Raw genomic sequence first — 18,052 nt, 5'->3', positions numbered from 1 at the left:
ATATATATATATATATATATATATATATATATATATATATATATATATATATATATATATATATATATATATCTGCCCTTGTTTACTCTGTCATGCTCCATGCGGTTCATATGACCAAACCACCAAAAGGAACTACTATTCACCCTTCCTGACACATTTCCTTTTCCTGTCGGGTAAAACTCTCACCGATTTGCAAACATTTTACTACCACGACGGTATGGTCATGAGATAACTGAGTTCCCTTGATAAACTGTCAGCCTGCAGCTGGTTACAACCCCACACAGCCATGACGTCTTTAATGGTTCTCTCTCTCTCTCTCTCTCTTTGTGTGCATGTGTAGACATTATATAAACACAATCCGTGATCGCAAGACATCTACAAGGCTGACAGAGGTTTGCAATTTCGGATGAGTCCCAAAATAAATACAGTATAATTAACGTTTCCTTTGCGCAAGACCGAACTTTTCATAAAATTGCATGGAAATGCATCAGATAATTTTGACACACACAAACACACACACACACACACACACACACACACACACACACACACACACACACACACCCTCGCTGGAACAGTGGTAACCTTCTTGCTTGCCATCTGGTAGATGGGAGTTCGCGCCTCGTTCAGGTTGCGAAAAATTTCACTGACGAATTGGGTGGTTACTGTCCCCCTTGAGCAAGGGGAAGGGTGTGTGGGTGTGTGAAGGTCACAGCCTTGCCCTTAGATCGGACTATATGAGCTCTCAGCTCCCTTCCGGGAGGGTAAAATGCTGACGATCACGACCATCAAGTGATCCTGTCCGACCCGGTGAATTACGCACACACACACACACACACACACACACATACGGGTGAATACCTAACCTCCGCCCAGCACCGTTAACCGATATACAAATTGCATTTTCACACAAGCAAATACGTCGAGACATTGATGTTACCAACTACTCTGTATTGTCATTCTCCGCACCTGTTGGTCTTCACGCAGCTTTAAGTATTAACAACATCTCTTTGTACATTGCCAGACGGGTAAGAGGGAATAGAGGATGGGCTATTGAATAGGCAGGAGTTGGCACGGGACATCGGTGTCCCGGAACCATAGAGCTACACGTTGAAAAAAGGTTTAATACGGGTCCTGAGCTGTTTTGCTGCTTGCATTACTCTAAGAGAGTGGGTGCAGAGGGGCAGAGCCCTCTACCTAACATGGAGAGCCTTGGGGGGTAGGTTAAAAACAGGTATTAGTGTCAGGGGAAGGTTAGGTTACGATTGTGCATGTTTGATTTGGTAAGGTTACATTACAGTCATTACGATAAACAGGTTTAACCATGGTGTCAGCAATAGTTTTCGTTGTTTTGAAGGATTTTCTCTTCAGATACAAGACATTATTAGCTGACTCGTGGAGACCCCTATCTCTCAGACATTAGTACCTTTCGCTTGAAATGAACAAAAAACTCGTCCATATCACACCAACACATTACGTGAAACTATATTTTATACTAACTTGATTACTGTGTGAAATCCTATGGATGAGGTAGTAGAGTTGATAGATAGATACATAGATAGATATTTAAATAGGCCTACACTACATAAATAGTGGGCAGACCATATGATGCACTCCGTAAATATATCTGATGCCATATTTTATCCATTCCAAAAGGACATTATTAGAACAGATATACAGGTGCCTTCCACCACTCGTGAAGACTTAAGTCAGTACAGACAGTCACAAACATAATGTCAAGTATGTAATGCAGCAAAGCCTCCTGACTTCCCCGACGGAAACAACCACAGTCAGTGTTGGGCACTGGCTGGAGTATATGGCTGACTTGCAGTCCCTCTCTAATACCCCGTTTGTGCAAAGTGTGCACGTGGGTGGGTTGGCGTCTGGATGTCACCTCACCTTAACGATCCACAGACCCCACTCTCTGCCTCCCCTCACACACCTCTATTAATTTGTTCGCCATGCGTACTGACGGTTTTTTCAGTATTTATTTAACGTCTTTACAATTCACCTTACTGACTCGCATTGTTCACATCCACATCGTCATTGAAATATTGTATTCTTTGTTGTATAACTGAGTAACTACTGGAAATATGGTTGCCAGATGTTTGCTGAGTAATGGCTACTATTGGATAACTTGCTAAGAAAGGTTAGAGTGAATGGGTAGCTTACTGACCATTCTTCAGTATTTTTTGTTTGTTTGTTTGTTTGTATAGATTCGTTCATGTATTAAAATAGTATGGACACGGGCAGATGAAGCCCATCAGGGAAAATAAAGGCTAATGGATTAGCGGGTGGAGGGGTGACTATCGAGGTGGTGGATAAGAGGAGACAGAGTTGAGGAGGGCTGAGATGGGGGATAGTGCAACGATCTCACCAGCGGTGTCAAAATGCGACACTCGGCTGACGAGATTGCCTCGTAGGATGAAGCGAAGGGCAGCGGTGGAGAGGCAGTCTAAGAGATAATGTAATAGGGACCACTCATCACATTGGTGACAGTAAGGGCATGGTTCAAGGTCCCTGGAGGCAATCTGTGTGAGGCATGGATATCCCAGTCTTAGGCAGAGTAAAAGTATTTGTTACATTGGAAAGCATAGATGATAACAGATAAGGTAACAGTATCACGTCATCAGATGCAATAGTACTGTTCTATTAACAATACTCATCAAACACACACAAATACCACATCGCCTATGTCCACTCCACGCCAAACATCTGTCACCCCAGACACTCTCCATGTAGACTTCCCACTTGTCACCAGGCAAATGATAACGAATAGCTTAACATTATCACTTGATCTAAACAATATTATCACTGTATAAAGGATATTAATCGAACAAACACTTTCACATGCAAAATTACGATATCCAGCGGGTAAATTAATAAACTTCTCTGGTGCTTCAGTTCACGAGTCTGTGAAGCTTATGTGGTTCTTGACTTGGCAGATGAGGCGACAGTGCTTTTGTTGGTGAGGGTACATTAGCAGACTACAAGCCGGCCTACATCCAGGATTTTGTGAGTGGTGGCGTGGATACGAAAATAAATGGCTCGGCTCAAAGCAACCGTAATTTTTTCCTCCTTGTTGGCTCGGAGTAAAAATTCTGAACCAACAGCATTTCCGAACCATCAGATTCCTCAGTAAAGGAATTTGACTGTACACACACACACACACACACACACACACACACACACAATATATATATATATATATATATATATATATATATATATATATATATATATATATATATATATATATATATATTACGGATAGATAGATGGATAGATAGATATATTCAGGGGCAGGATCCCACTGCTACCTGGCGTGTCTCTAGGTGGCAGATAGGGGAAGGCCTTGTAGATATACATGGTACCGTCTTAGACGGCGTGGACTATGGGACTCCATGTAGTTATATAGGGCTCCACCGAATATAACAAGTAAGGCGGCACAAACATTACATCTCACCAAAAACTATGTGTCAGGGAGGTGAGATTATTTGCCACAATCCTCCCAACCAAACATGAATACTATTGCAAATGATTTGACGGGCGTTCCGGTTGGATCATCGTCTACTGAAGGTCCAACCGCATTGCCTCCTGTGCTTACGGGCAGTGTTCCACCAAAAGTGAGTTGGCACTGTGTTGGCAAGTTAGACTCTGGGATAATAAACAAACTGAAATTCATGAAGATCTATGCATACAATTTAAGAAGTCTCGCAGAAGATTACAAGCTTCATAACTTAATAACTGAACTGGAAAACATTACTTGGGATATTGTAGGTTTGAATGAGATCCACAGAAAAGAAGAAAAAGTAATTCAGCTGAAAGACAGCAGCCACCTATTTTACTACAAAGGAAGGCAAAATGAAAGAGTTAGTGGTGTCGGATTTCTAATTAACAGAAATCTTGCAGACAACATTGTCAAATTCAGCAGTGTATCTGACAGAGAATAATATTGGTTATAAGTAGACTATGCAAAAAATATACCCTGAAAGTAATACAAACATATGCACCAACTTCTCAAAGCTCTGATGAAGAAACAGAAACAATCTATGACGACATCTCCCAGATCATAGAAGAAAAAAAGACCACATATACTATACTAATGGGAGACTACAATGCAAAAGTTGGGAAGTCGAAAAATAGAGAAACATGTATGGGAAAGTTTGGAGTTGGAGAAAGAAATGAAAAAGAAGAAATGCCGGTAAATTTTGCTGAAATGTTTAACATGAGAATAATGAACACATTCTTTCACAAATGAACTGGGAGAAAGTGGACCTGGAGAGACCCAAATGGAGAAGTAAAAAATGAAATAAGATTTCATTATAGCAGATAGGAATAACATGATCACAAATGTCACAGTTATCAACAAAGTAAATATAGGAAGTGATCATAGAATGGTAGGTTGCACAGCCAGATTCAGCTTCAGAAGTGAAAGAAAGATGATTAAAGATAGAAAGATATGTCCAATAAAAGTGTTAAGAAGCAAGATTTGCCAGTTACGTAGCCGAGTTTTTTTTCTCGACGTTTCCTGATGATTATGGTAGCTAGTTCTGGTACGAGTCAGTTGCCAGTTTGCCTGCTGTTTGTGAGCATAGTTATTTCGTAAGCTGTACATTATTTTTTGGGCTCTTTCTCTTTGTAATTCTTTATTTAAGTGATTGACTGTTACTGTAAATTGTGTAATTTAAGTTTGTATGTTAAATGATTCAGAGTGGTATGTAATGTAAGAAAACTCTGGCCTATTTTGATATCTCCGAGTTGGCAACTGTTGTTTTCGTAGAATGTAGAAGTTTCTCGAAAAATGCAAGCTTATATAAAGATGGGGTAGAGACTATTTTGGGTTCAGTCGGTTTTCAGTTCAGTTTGATTGTAGTGCAGTGTCAGTGCAGTAAAGTTTGTATATTTTCGGCACATGTGTGGTAACAGTGAAGTTTTGTCAGCCATTAAGTGTAATAACAGTGAAGTGTTGTCAGGCATTTAGTGTAATAGCAGTTAGTAAAGTTTGTATAGCTGCAGTGCTTGTGAAAACAGTGAAGTGAAGTTGAAGCATTAAGTGGAATTATTTGGAAAATAAAGAAAGTGAACTTTAAGAAGCAAATGTTTATTTTCGCCTCAGCTGGTCTTGCGTGCTGTACACCTTAAGGCTGACCATAGGAAGAACAACTCACTGGGCAATGTCCTTTTTGTACTGAACTACTGCTGTTGGAGCCTGTGTCAGTGTGGGGTGGGGACGTAACACTGATGTCAGGAGTGGGATAATTTCAGTGGTGCAGTAAGTCTAACTTTCGACATGGAAGCAGAAGGTGTCTATTCAAGAGGCCAAGCTAGGTAGGAAAAGGTATCGTTGGATGCAGTTATGAAACTATTATAGGCACAGAGTGAAGGACAGAAAAAACTCCAAGCACAATTACGGGCAAAATGTGAAGGACAGAAAAAAATCCAAGCAGAATTACATGCCCAAAGTGAAGAACAGAAAGAGCTCAAGAATGAACTCAAGGAATAACTACAGGCACAGAATGAAGGACTGAAAGAACAATGGAAGCACAGACTGAACAACTAGAGACACAATGTGAAGAGCAAAGAGAACGATATGAACAACTTCAAGAGGCAGTATAGGAGCAACAGAGGGAAGTACAATTGAGGGTGCAAGGACAGCTAGATGCATTCACGGGGGAAAAAGAACAGGAACAGCTTAAGGAGGAAGCAGATGCCAAGCTAGCGCAGCAGAAGTATAAGGTAAGCAATAATACGATGGAGTGTAAACAGCATGTAGACGACCAGTTGAAGACAGTTAGTGAGGAAATAGTGGTGTAGTGCAGACAGCATGTCGATAGCCAGTTGAAGCATGTAGTCGACCAGGTGAAGATAATTTGTGAGAAAATGGAGGCTGTAGAGAAATACTGCATTGGTGACCCTCAGGTTAGTGTAAAGGATTGTACAGAGTATGGTGAATCTTGACGGAACCCAAGCATTGAAAGTAGCATTACAGGGTTGAATAATCAGAATGTTGGAGATTTAAATCCTGGACTTAATTATGATGCTCCAGTTTTTTGGCTCCAGACCGGTGAAGTGCATGGCTATAATGGGGGCCAAATTAAAAAGAAACCTCAGGAACTTGATGGTAGAGTATCTTGGGAAGCTTATCGTGCACAGTCAAAGTTACTTATGGATCAGAATGGTTAGGATGATAGGCAGAGGGCAGTGCAGCTTGCTACTAGCCGTAAGGGTGCTGCAATGGAAATTCTGGGCCAGATGTCAGTATTGGAGAGGAACAGTTATCAGTCCCTTGTAGAAGTGCTGAAGCGCAGATATGGAACAATGTACCAGACTGAGGTAAACAGATTAAGATTCTGGAGCCGTGTACAGGCTCGAGGAGAATCCCTACAGCAGCATGCTCATGACCTGGTGAGTATGGCACTGAAGGCGTACCCTGGAGCAGCACGTAACCTGTTGGCCATTCTACTGAAGGACCAGTTCATGGATGCTCTTGATAGTGTAGAGTTGAAAGTGCAAGTGAAGTAGGCACAACCAAGAATCATGCAAGAAGCACTAGCCAGGGCTCTAGAATTTGAGTCCTACATCGGGTCCAGTACATCCACCTTTCAGGCAGGTCGTAGTGCAGGATTCAAGGCAAGGAAGGGGCAGGCATGTGAAAAGGAAGAATCTGAGGGAAATTGCTGGAACTGTGAAAAGCCAGGACACAGAAAAGAGGACTGCTACAAGTGGAAACAGGAACAGGAGAAGACCGGAGGAAGCTGCTGGTTCTGCAGGAAGTCAGAGCACAAGAAGGAGGATTGTCACAAATGGAAGAAGGAGCAAGAACAGAGCAGTGCAAGGAAATCTTCAATTGTAACCAAAGTGTGCTGGACATGTAATGAGATGGAACACTGCAGATCTGAGTGTCTGAAGAAGAAAAAGGATGATAAGAAGAAAGTTGCAGAAGACCAGAAAGGAGCGAAAAACTAGTGGAGGATGGTGTTAAGAGGCAACCGCCAGCCAGGTTTTTACACGTAGCCCCAGCACCGAGAAAATGCGAGAGTACAGCAATCGACAGTGTGCGAATAGACAGAAGGATAGACAAAAAGGAAATGTTCCAGTTTGGTTATATAATCCTCAACGAAAGAAGGGACAGTCACCAAAGCTGCAGAACCCATGGGACAGGCCTTACACTGCGTTGGACCGCCTATCAGACATACCATATCGGATTCGGGGAGGCAGGAAGTCTCACCCAATGATGGTACACATGAATAGTCTGTGGCAGTACCATGGGCTAGGACAGTACAACTGGGACGTCTCCGAGGAATCGTGCTCACCCACAGCCAAGGGTGTTGAGGAGGACCAAGGAGCTGAAGTGCAAGAGGATGGTGACAGTTTCCCGAGGGAAGAAGCGAATCAAGAAGAGGACCAAGACCTTCCTGGAAAAATGGACTGTGTGGAGGAGCAAGGACATCAGAAGTGGCATAGAAGAAGACCTGATAAGTTGAAGGATTATTTTGTGTATAGTTAGATGTTCCATTGAGATTAAGGTTTGCGTCTGTATATACTGTGTAGTTTTGTTGGGACGACAAAGAACTAGGGAGGGGATAGTGTTTAGAAGCGAGATTTGCCTGTTAGGTAGCCGAGATTTTGTCTCAACGTTTTCTGATGTTTACAGTAGCTAGTTCCAGTATAAGTCAGTTGCCAGTCTGCCTGATGCTTGTGAGCATAGTTATTCGTAAGTTGCACATTAATTTTTTTGCTCTTTTTCTTGATAATGTTTTATTTAAGTGATTGTTTGCTAAATTATGTAATTTAAGTTCGTATGGTAAATGAATAAGAGTTCTATGTAATGTAAAACTCTGGAATGTTTTGACATCTCCGAGTTGGAAAATGTTGTTCTCGTAGAGTGCTATGTAATGTAAGAAAACTCTGGCATGTTTTGATATCTCCGAGTTGGCAACTGTTGTTCTCGTAGAATGTAGAAGTTTCTCGAAAAATGCAAGCTTATATAAAGATGGGGTAGAGACTATTTTGGGTTCAGTCGGTTTTCAGTTCAGTTTGATTGTAGTGCAGTGTCAGTGCAGTAAAGTTTGTATATTTTCGGCACATGTGTGGTAACAGTGAATTTTTGTCAGACATTAAGTGTAATAACAGTGAAGTGTTGTCAGGCATTAAGTGTAATAGCAGTTAGTAAAGTTTGTATAGCTGCAGTGCTTGTGAGAACAGTGAAGTGAAATTCGAAAGCATTAAGTGGAATTATTTGGAAAATAGAGTGAACTTTAAGAAGCAAGTGTTTATTTTCGCCTCAGCTGATCTTGTGTGCTGTACACCTTAAGGCTACCCATAGGAAGAACAACTCACTGGGCAACGTCCTTCCTGTACTGAACTACTGCTACTGGAGCCTGTGGTAGTGTGGGGTGGGGACGTAACAAAAGTAAGCGAAAACAAAGCAGCCTTTCACTTGGAAATAAAGAACAGATTTCAGGTTCTAAGTAATGCTGAATGTGACATTGATGAGCTGAATGACAGACTAAGAAAAGTGCTTAGAGAATCAGCAGAGGTAGTAGGAAAACCTAATTCAACCAAAGCCAAGAAATATTCAGAAAAGACACTCGATCTTATAAAAAAACGAAAGGAAATGAAAGTAAAAACAAAGAAAGGTGAAATAGAACAAGCGGAATTACATAAGCTTATCAACAGGAGACATCATTCGTTCGTTCGTTTATAGATTTCCTGCACTTATAGTGCAGGCCGGGCCATACAGTAGCCCTGTCAGGGAATATGCTGTTGTCTCTCGTGTTCAATCCTGTTGACATTGTAGTGCATGATGGCTGTATCGTCAGAGTGAGTGTCGATTATTTTCTCCAGGCATCATTGATGTTCTTCTTTGAATGGCAGTGACATCGAGAGTCTCAGTAGGGCGTCGAGTGCATCAGAGAAGTTGTTCTCCCAGTAGCTGTCTCTTTGGTCGAAAAGCTCTTCGAAAGATAGGGAGTCGAGAAGTTGCTTGATGGTGCGATGGAGACGTGGCATGATGTCTCGGATGCGGGCTTTGGCTTTATCCTTAGGGCAGGCGTTCGAGGGAGCAGGCAGGTCGAAGGTCAAGTTGACAGAGGGGACAAGTTGTTCCGCCTTCCTCTTCTTGTTCTTCCCATTCTTCTTCTTCTTCTTGATTGTCTCTGTTGGTGGCAAACGGAAGGAAGTGCCTGTCTCCATAGTGGTGTCTTGGAGATCACCGTCGTCCAGGGCAGCAGGATCTAGGGTGTCTCGAGGGTTAGGGGTGGTCTCCATTCCCTCCTCGGCTGCCGGTGGCGATGCGTGATTCTTGGTAGGCAGTACAAGGTCCAAGTTCGGTGCCGGGTCGTTGAGTGTAGTGGCTGTCCCTCTGTTGAGAGGAGCATCGAACTGCAGCTGTGTTCGCGGTGTTCTGCGGGTTTGGGTTGGCTGCTGTGGCGGGGGCCGACGCTCCTGACGAGTGGCGGGACAGACATTGCGGGCGAAGCATTCAGGGATGGCAAGACGTGGTAACTCATTCTCCTCGACGATCTGAAGGAGGAGAAAGTGCAGAGGTGCCCTGCCATCACCGCAGAAAGCCCTTGCCGTCGCGATGCACATCGCAACGATGGTGTCCATCTTCCCAGACCACCCAGGACCCTGAGGCCGACGTCTCTGGGCAGTGGGACGTCGACATGCATGGACAGAGCCCTGCACACCTACACACCCCGGCCCAGAGACATCTCTGGCCACAGGACCCTTATGAGACTGTGAAAGACTGAACTCCACCGTCTCACCCTCGCCAAGAGAGCGCTGGCAGTGCTGTTTGTTGGGTGCAACGATCATACGGCCAGGAACGAAAGCATCAGCACCAGTCTCCTGGCGCGTGATGAATCCGCACCCAGCCTTCACATTGAACCAACGAACAGTCCCCCTGATCTTCTGGGTTCCTGATAGCTCCGATCTGCTGTTCGATGCTCCCCTCAACGGGTCGTAGGCAGTAGCAGATGTCCGTGCCATGGTGAAGTCTATGGAATCGACGAGCCAAGGTTCAGCTATCTCGCCTATGGACTTGATGGCACGGGAGCTGGACCAACTATGAACAAGAGATAAAGAGAAAAAAAAAGAAAGAGAAACATGGACCAGATCAAAGAAACCATCAAACATGGAAAAAGTCTGAAACAGGTCCGAAGTAAAATGGCACTAGGAAGGCAAGAAATCACATCACTGAAAGAAAGAAAAAAAAAAAAAACGGAGAAATCATTAAATGCAGAGATAAGATGGTGAAAATAGATGAAGAATTTTACAAAGAACTGTATACATGAAAGACAGTAGTACCAACAGCTAACTTTTCAATTGACACAAGTGAAATACTTGAGGTAACATCAGACGAAGTAAATATTTCATTAAAAAATATGGAAAGAAGGAAGGCTGCAGAAGAAGATGGAATAGTAGCAGATTAAATGTTGGATGCAGGAGTAGAAGTTCAAAATAGGCTTGCTCACTTAATTACTCAATGTATAAAACAGAAGAAAATTCCCAAAACATGGTGTAATGCAACAGTTACTTTACTCTACAAAAAAAGGAGACTAAAAAGATCTTAATAACTATCAACCCATTAGCTAATTATCAGTCATTTACAAACTCTTCACTAAAGTCCTTACGAACAGAATAACAACAAATTTGGGGGAAAACCAACCTCGTGAAGAGGCAGGATTCCGAAGCGAGTATTCGACTACTGATCATTTACATACAATGAATCAGCTAATTGAGAAAACTCCAGAATATTATAAACCACTGTGCTTATGTTTAGTTGATTACGAAAAGGCTTTCGATTCAGTGGAGCACATAGCAATTATAAATTTATTGCGAGAGGAAGGAGTGAATGGGGACATTGTAAAACTGCCCGAAAACATAAAGAGGGAACTGCTACGGTTAAATTACGTAAGGACTAGGAAAAAAATTAAGACTGAGAAGAGCGTTCGTAAGGGAGATACAGTTTCACCAAAATTATTTACAGCATGCCTAGAAAGTATTTTAAAAACAGCTAGACTGGGAAAACAAAGGAGTGAACATATATGGAGAAAATCTAAACCATTTAAGATTTGCTGATGACATTGTCCTAATCTCAGAAACAGCGGAGGCACTGTAAGAAATGTTAAATTACCTGAACAGAGAAAGTCTGAAAGTAGGGCTAAAGATGAACTGTAGTAAAACTAATGTTTAATGCACAGACACCAAAGAGCGTCACCAGCCTAAGCGAAGAAATTCTTGAAGAAGTAGAGGAGTCCAACTACTTGGGACTAATACTAAAATTAACGAAAGATAATGATAGCGAAAGAAAAAAGACACATTACAACTGGATGGAAAGCAATTAGTAAACACTGAGACATTGTGAAAAGTAGCTTGCTACTTTGTATGAAACGAAAAGTATATAACGAATGTATAATTCTAGATATGACGTATGGTTGTGAGACCAGGAAACTGAGAAAATCGATGGAAAATAAATCAATCAGTTCTTAGACAGGAATGGAAAGGTCAGTGTTGGGAGTATCTTTAAAAGACAGGAAAAGATCAACTTGGGTGAGACAGCAGACTAAAGTCAAAGATTTTAGAGAAGTTATAAAAGAAGAGAAATGTAGATGGGCAGGCCATGTAGCAAGAATAAGGGATAACCCACGGAGAAATAGGCTGACTGACTGGAAACCAAGAGATTGTAAGCGTTGCAGTAAAAGACCAGACAGAGGTGGAGAGATGAGATAGAGAAACTTGCAGGGAACGCGTGGCAAAGATTGGCTCAGTCAAGGAATGCATGGAAAAGACTGGGGAAGGTAGAGGACCTGTAAGGCTGCCGATATATATATATATATATATATATATATATATATATATATATATATATATATATATATATATATATATATATATATATATATATATATATATAGTGCGTTTCGTACACGGGGGAGCCAGGGTGAACCAGGGTAAGAAACTTTGGGAGTGTTCACTCGGTCACGTACTGCATTGGCGGACACAAGGGGTGCTGTGGTTGAACCAGTGTCGCATACTATAAAGTATGCTTGCACCCAGTCGGCTTGCGCGGGCCGATTACACTTGGTTCACAGACTACACACACATCCAAAGTCATTCCAACACTACAATTACGGTTACAAGCACTTCTCACCCTACATACAATCTCTACCTGACAACCTAAGCCACTTGGTAGAGATACATTGGCTGTATCGTGCCGACTTCGGTCGGGATAGGCCGGTCCTGCAGTGGATACTCAAACGGCTGATGGGGAACATATAAACATATATATATATATATATATATATGGTTCTTACTTTTCAACTTGAAAAATTGGCTTTAACGGCTGCAGGACTTTGTTACGATCGATTAAAAAATGGTTTATGCAAATCTTCATGCCTATTAGATAATAATAACTGGTGCCGCATCATGTTCAAAGTTGTACTATTATGGCGTAATGTTAGTATGCCATTGGGTTATTAGGTCTCCCTCTTTCCAGTATTAGCCCCTCACTGGGGACGGTATCATGGGAACTCAACTTCCACTCATTGTTGCCAAGTTCCATGGTTTGTTATTGGTGCCAGCTGTAGCCTTCTTTGCATCTGAATACACTTCCTTGTGTTGCTGAACAACCTGGAGAAGAAACTGCCGTTGATCTTCGTTCTTGGTCAACACTGGATTAAACTCTTGAATCGGTGCCATTGCAACTAATTTTTCTTGACGAATACCACAAGTGACGACCAAATGCTTTCAAGCAGACTTGTGAGATGTCCTTATCAGGATAAAGTGACAATTCCTGGCGATTCTTCAGATCGTTTGCTGGGGCTAGAGCTGCTTTTCTTGCTATAAGCCATGATTTCAGGTATTGCTTCATGATGAACACAACTAAGCGCTTCAACCCTCGGCCTTGCTTCAGTGTGATTCTTGTCTGATGATGGAAAAGATAGACTTTGATGCTGCATATAACTTAACCATCCATTTGGCATGGTGACAAGCATCAGGACGCTGAAACCGTGTTCCACGGGGAGGTACACCACCCAAGACAACAATGGACGGTTCTAGCAGTTCTCGATAATCATCTTGAGCTTGGCTTTCTTGCAACTGTTTCATTCAAAATTCTATGAGCTCATCACATTGCTCACTATCAATCAATGGCATTTCCTCATTGTCATTCAAGGTCTGTAAGAGTGTTTTGTCAATGGCATTCCACTTGGCTTTGAACTGCTTGCATATGTGAAAGTCGGGACCAGAGGACGGTCTAAGGCAAATGGTGAAGGCCGTTTAAACAAGGATCTCAAAAATGTGATTCCGGCAAGCTAGGAGGAGGAGATCCTTGTGCAACTGTTGTTGAATAAGGGTGCACGCCCCTGCCCACAATCCGGTATTGCTGGTACTGGTGTCGAATGCCATTCGTACCACACATTCAGATATACTGCAGTCATTCAAGGTTTCAATGATCACATTGGCCATAGCCTTTCCTGTCCCTGATTCCAAACTGGGTACATTCAAAAGCTTTGAAACTCCATCACCTGAGACGAGAATTGGTAGACGTTCAGTGACATTTGCTCCTGTTACATCGGGAAATAGTTTTCCATCCTAGTGCACTCCAAGTGGCACAGTTGGATGGAATGATTTCTTCAGCCATTTTGCAGATTCCCTCCGACTTGATTCGATTTCGGCGGATATTTTGTCTGTTGATAGTATACATTGTTGGATATTGTTCACAGGCAGAAATGGTCACAGAAAGCAGATGGACTGCAGCACGGTCTGAAATCTTGGTTCGATCTAAAGCAGCAGCAACTGAATAAGTGAAAACTGTTTTTCATGCTCGATGACATTTCAGTGGAGAAGCTGCAGCCGAAAAGGAAGAGTCTGCAATATCTGTATAATCGTCCCATGTTTCGTCTTCATCACTAGTAAGGCTTTCCTGCAGCTCCATTATTTCTTCTGTTACATCGGGAAATAGTTTTCCATCCTAGTGTACTCCAAGTGGCACAGTTGGATGGAATGATTTCTTCAGCCATTTTGCAGATTCCCTCCGACTTAGTAACAATAGGGAGAAATTAGTCTTAGGAGCAATTTACAGATCTCCTAAATTAAGTAGAGCTGATAGTAAATACCTTTGGGAGGAAATTAGGAAAGCATCACAGTCCAGCTTAGTAATAATTGTAGGGGACCTTAATCTGCCAAGGATAGATTGGAGAAATCAGACAGGAGATGCAGAGTCAGAGGAATTTCTAGAGGTAGTACAGGATAATTTCCTTTATCAGTATATCAGGGAGCCCACCAGAGGTAATAATATACTAGATTTGGTTTTAGCTAATAAAGAAAATATCATTAGCGATATAGAGGTTGGTGGACGACTTGGTAATAGCGATCATGAAGAAATTAAGTTCAAATTTATTTGGGATGTCTCTTCCACTGAAAATACCTCCACCGTTCCTAATTTTCGTCTAGGAGATTTCGATGGCTTAAGAGCTTATTTTCGAACGGTATTCCACAGGGAGATTAGCTATTTGAGGGAATGCCAGGTCAGTGGGGAACCCCAGGTCATAGGTCAGCCGCAGGAAACACGTGGGGATGTCCGTCAGGTGTCTGTGAGGGGGGAGGTGGTAGATAGGAATGTAGTCCAGGTGACGGAAATTAACTCAGCTCCAGTACCAAACAGACGTTCAACCAGTGAGAAGTATAACGAGTTAATAAATATAATACACGGAGGCCAAGATAGATATATTCTTTCAAAACCGTTTAGAACTAATAATTCAGAACCAAGATAGTTAAACAACAGCTTAAAATCTCTCATAGGCCAAAGGAAAGGAATATATAGAAAAATAAAACGTGGAGAGGAACACTTACGTAACCGATACACGATTTTAAATAGAGAAGTAAAGAGGGAGATAAGAAAAGCAAAGAGAAGTTATGAAATTAAGGTTGCTAGTGAATCAAAAGAAAACCCCGAGGGTTTTTATCAAATGTACCGTACGAAAAATAAAGATAGGATAGGACCACTCAGAACAGAATCAGGTGACATTACCAGTGAAGATAAAGAAATGTCCTCCATCCTAAATAATTATTTCATATCAGTATTCACCAAGGAAAATCTAAGCCTGGTCCCACAAGCAGCAAATATTTACCATGAGAATACGGAAAATATTCTTAGTAAAATAACCATTAGTAAGGAGGACGTATTGAAAGAAATTAATAAGTTAAAACCTCAAAAATCGCCAGGTCCGGACGATAATTATAAAAGAAACCAAAGAAGAATTATGTCAGCCACTTTTAACGTTATTTAATGACTCTTTAAGTTCAGGAGAAGTTCCCGAGGCGTGGAAAACCGCAAACGTAGTGCCCATCTTTAAAAAGGGTGATAAATCAGCTGCGTCGAATTATCGTCCAATAAGTCTAACGTCAATAGTAGGAAAAATGTTAGAGTCAATTTTGGCAAATAAGATTAGAGAACACTTAGAAAGATTTAATCTTATAAACGAAAGTCAGCACGGATTCAGGCAAGGACGATCCTGCCTCACAAATTTGTTGTCATTCTACTCGGAGGTCTATGAGGCAGTAGATAGCGATAAAGCTTACGATGTTATTTATCTGGACTTTAGTAAAGCTTTTGATAAGGTCCCACACGAAAGGTTAGTTAGAAAGGTTCGAGCACACGGTATAGACGGCGATATCTTAAAATGGATAGAATCCTGGCTGAAAGGACGAAAGCAGAGAGTATTAATAAATGGAACTAAGTCGGACTGGGGATTAGTAACTAGCGGTGTACCACAGGGTTCAGTACTCGGTCCCTTATTTATTTATCATATATATAAATGATCTAGACTTAGGAGTCAATAGCAGCATCAGCAAATTTGCCGACGATACAAAAATAGGGCGTATCATTAACTCGACTGACGATTGCCATAACTTACAAAAAGACCTCGATACATTGTCCAAATGGTCTAAAACTTGGCAAATGGAATTTAACGTTGAAAAATGTAAAGTACTTAATGTAGGCAAGACCATTGGAGATAGTAAATACAGCTTAGATAACAAAGAAATTAGCAAATCGGTATGCGAGAGAGATCTAGGAGTTATGATTAGTAACGACCTTAAACCAAGGCAACAGTGTATTAATGCGAGAAATAAAGCAAATAGGGTCCTAGGATTTATTTCGAGAAGCGTGAGCAATAGATTATCTAAAGTAATACTGAAACTTTATCTAGCATTAGTAAGGCCACATTTAGACTACGCAGTACAATTTTGGTGTCCTTACTATAGAATGGATATTAATTCGTTAGAAAATGTACAGAGAAGAATGACTAAAATGATACATGACGTCCGAAACCTGTCATATGAAGACAGACTGAAAAGACTAAGTCTGCATTCGCTAGAGAGGCGTAGAGTAAGGGGAGACTTAATTGAGGTGTTTAAGTGGATGAATCGTATAAATAAGGGAGATATTAGCAAGGTACTTAAAGTGAGCACACAGGATAGAACTAGAAATAATGGTTTCAAACTAGAAAAATTCCGTTTCAGAAAGGAAATCGGTAGAAAATGGTTTGGTAATAGAGTAGTAGACGAATGGAATAAGCTACCTAGTAAAGTAGTTGCTGCCTCTTCCATTGAGAGTTTCAAGCATAGGCTAGATAAGCATATGACAAATAAGGGGTGGATATAGAATAAAGAAAATCTTATAACCAATATTAATTCAAAAAAAATTTCTTTTCAGGTTACACTATGATAGTCTCTATTCTCCTTTCACACTTTCCTGTAAAATGTCCACGCCAGTTTTTCTATACGGCGTGGTGTTCTTTCTGACTTTTTCCTGCCGGCTTCGGCTGGAGGGTTTGGAGGGCCGGGGAGAGCCTTCTTCTTTGCTATCCTTATCTCATTCTAGTAGTTCAGTTACTCTTCTAGGAGCTGCCTAGCATGGGCCAACCGGCCTACTGCAGTTATCCTCTCTTCTTATGTTCTTATGTTCTTTCCTGCTCGATGACATTCCTCAAGCAGTCTCCTCTCTGTTCAGTTTGTTGTCTCTGTCTTCGATCTTTCCGGTGGAGTTTGGCATCAATACCCAGCACTGATCCTCGCCACCCTTTCTCCCTCTGAGCCACAAGAAACTCCTTATTCTAGCGATTTTTGTTGATGTCGAAGGCATTCGTGTGTGCAGTGTCAAAGAATATTTCATCTGTTATTGAAAGCTCTTTCTCTTCCTCTCCTCCTCTCTTTCTGTATTCCGGTTCTTACTTTTCTCCAACTTTTCCATTCTTTATAGAGAGATTCGATTTTGGGGATACGATTCCATGGCTGAGATGCAGGAATGCAAGCTCTCTCGCAGATTCCCCCTACTCCCTCAGACAGAAAAGTGTTCGTGTCTCTGTTCACATCATGTAGAAAAGTTGCGCTAACACGTCTCCACAAGGAGGTCACTTACATCCAAGTAGTTTTTCACTCGGTTGGCAAACAAGCCAAGTCTTGGTTTTGCTCCTGTTTTTCATCACTGGCGACAATTTCACTTCAAACAGAGAAAATATGCGCTTAATAATAACACAAAAGGCAAATCCCTGAAAAAAGAAACTAGAATGTAGCCTCCAATGAAGTAGGCCTAAAGCAAACACTTATTTCAATTAACAAAAAAGATTATCACAAAAAAATTGCATATTCGGCTCAAACTTTATATATATATATATATATATATATATATATATATATATATATATATATATATATATATATAGATAGATAGATAGATAGATAGATAGGGCAAGAAAGTCATTACATAAACCGTCATCAGCGCATTTGTTGATGTACTCGTTGGTAGGCAATTCCATTCCAAATGACTCGGTCAGTACGGGATGTGGCTACCATTTGCAGCCATTCATGAATTTTTGTTTTTAAATCACAGAACAGAGGAAGGAAAAACAAATGAATAAAAAAAATAATGCTATGCCTCATACAAGACACCTGTTTATGTAATGTGTGCTGTGGAACCCTCTCCCACTCATCTTGCACTGCCTGGATCAGTTCAGTTGGGTTTACATCAGGTGAGTAGGCA

This window comes from Coenobita brevimanus, chromosome 20 (genome assembly GCF_032717465.1).
Source record: "Coenobita brevimanus isolate Jiangsu-jjx chromosome 20, ASM3271746v2, whole genome shotgun sequence".
Lineage (NCBI taxonomy): Eukaryota > Metazoa > Arthropoda > Malacostraca > Decapoda > Coenobitidae > Coenobita > Coenobita brevimanus.
Note: the sequence above shows the minus strand (reverse complement) of the source record.